Source organism: Phragmites australis, chromosome 11, assembly GCF_958298935.1.
Source record: "Phragmites australis chromosome 11, lpPhrAust1.1, whole genome shotgun sequence".
In the NCBI taxonomy this organism is placed as follows: domain Eukaryota; kingdom Viridiplantae; phylum Streptophyta; class Magnoliopsida; order Poales; family Poaceae; genus Phragmites; species Phragmites australis.
In genome coordinates, this window is record NC_084931.1 from 4,689,119 (window position 1) to 4,691,897 (window position 2,779).

Sequence of the window (2,779 nt, forward strand, 5' to 3'; positions counted from 1 at the left end):
GTAGAGGCAAGTGATGGTTATTGTTGCTACGGGGACCTTGCTCGGTGATGGTTGTGATCACACCGGGCCTTTGTAGAGGTAAGTTGTCGGTGAGGTTTCAGTTTTTTTTTGCTACGCCTTTCTATTCGTGGGGTGCTCTGTGACCTGCGGTGAAGTCAGAGTTGTTGTATCGTGTCATACGACGAGCTTGGCAACGATAACACGCAACATGTTTTAGTGGTGACTGTGGACGCGGGGTGGGGGGTGGTGTGAGGACTAAGGTTTGTTATGGGAAGTTGGAGTTGTTCAGTCGCAATTGCGATGAGTTTGGCAACAATGACCTGGATGCGTACTCCGCTTACGTTGTTCCAGTGTGTAATGGGTGATTGGCTTTTGTTTTTCTCCATGCGCTCATGTTGTTGGGTCTTTCGCTAGTTGGCCCTTAATCAACCGTGCAGTTGTTAAGGTTTTAAAGCTTGATTTACCTCATAAACTGGGTCAACTCTCTTTTTCTTTAAGAAAATTGGCATCATTGGTGCCATCCTTTTGGAAAAAAAAAAACAAGTCTGTAGATATAAATTTAAGGGAAAATATATTGGTGTTGTCTTATAAGCCGCCTTATACATTAACACATAGTCTTGTGACTATGTAACATACAACCCCTATAATGGGTTGTATTTTCGGTTGTTCCATAGTAATTCCATAACCTGTTAATTTAAGCATGTGTAGTACCTAGGTTTTTAGGTATTACTAATGCTGAATGGGATGTTTACATGGTGTTGTGAACGTATTGGACATGCCACAATGCTGGCAATAGCTTATATATCATATATCGTGCTTTTCGCGTTGAAGGTAGTCGTGAGCTCATCGCAACTCTTTAGGTTGAACCCTAACCTATTTGACATGTATCTCTTGTTCATCACATACATAATACATATATGGCATACAAGCCATCTCATTCATTCATATAGGCAATCTATTTACATACAATTGCAAGTACAAGTTCTTGATCATATTACAAATCATGAGTTTACATCACAGTCTTGATCAATTACATATCTGCATCCTTCCATACATACATAAATACATACACTAGGTGGAGAGTAAAGTTCTTTTGGAATGTCTGCTTCTCCAAAAGGAGCATTTTGCTATAGGAGGCTAAGCATGACAAAATCCTAAGCCAACTATTTACTAAATTCCCAATACATGTTTAATTATGACTATTAATTAGCTCACAATTAAATATGCATGACATTTTAGGAAATATTCCAGAAAACCCAAATATCCTTCCAAAATTTGCAAATATAAGTCTCTTGACTTTTCCAAGCCATGCTACTTTACAAAAAAACCCCTCAAGTCTCTAAAAATAACAAATTGACCATGCCCAGGACCCTCATGTAAATATCAATTATTTGCCGAGGGCCAAAATACAAGTATTCCATATTTCCAATGAAAGGAAAAATTCGAACAGAAATCTCAACACCACAATTAGCAAAATGCCCTTAAAGCCAACTCATCAATTTAGGTGTTTAAATACCAAATCATCAAGCCATGCAAGGTGACACCTAGCTAGCTTTTGTGCCACAAAGCTTAGAGAACAAGCCATGCAAAATTAGCCAAATGCATTATTGCATAATAGGAAAACATGAGCATTTTCCATCTATAAATAGGAATGAAGGGTCACCATGATAACACTAATGCAATTATGAAAGGGGGAAGCCAATGTGAGCTCTCTCTCTCTCTCTCTCTCTCTCTCTCTCTCTCTCTCTCTCTCTCTCCTCATCTCATCTCATCTCTTTTTTCTCTCTTGATCAAGATCATGGCTAATCCTAGGGCCATGTTACAAAGGAGATCAAGGGTGAAGGTAGAGAAGGAGTTATCAAGAGCATTAGCATCATCACCATAGAATTAAGGTGTGTTATAGAGCTAGTAGAACATGCTTCTTCATAAGAGAGCGAATGAACAAGCAAACTAGCATGTGTAGGTATTTTTCAAGAAGATTGCTTGTTCATACTAGCATGCATAGGAGTTGTATAATCCCTAGGACAACATGTTCATCCCAGTCATCACATGCTAACAAGTAAAATGGAGAGCATGAGCATATAGCAAAAATGTAACATCACTATAAGGACTGCAACTAGATGCATTCGGTTTTAATATGGAGTATAGCATCTTGACTATGGGTAGTATAAAACTATCATATACGAGTATCTTATACGTATCTAGATTCTGTAGGATTTTTTTATATTATCGGAGCATACGTCTGTGCCTCGAAAAAGAATCCTTAGGTATATAGAAACTACCCGTAGGTACTAGGGTATCTCATAAACATGGAAGTTTACATCTAAGGATGAATCATACTCGAAAATGAGTCTAGAGGCTACACGACAACCCCCATATATATACGGAGTTTGGGGACCCTGCAGAAGACAAGATACAAACCCATTGCACAAGCGTACAGAAGCCTCAAGCGCACCATGAGCCCCAAGCCTTTTTTATTCGTGATCTATATCGACATCTTGCCAAGACTACACGCAAGGAGGTCTCGATTAGGTTTAGATCCCATCTAGGCTAGCCAAGATCTCGTCTTATAATATGTCTTGAAGATCAATACAAGACTATAGGATGTAGGGCTATTATTTGTCAAGAGGCATGAATCTGTAAAAATCTTTGTGTTTTGGCGTATGATTCAGCTACAGGGAGTATCCCCTACTTTATTCACGTATTCGTAATATTAGTGATTTTTACTAATCGTCGACAACTGGCACCATCTGTAGGGATTATGACCAAAGATGTTGAA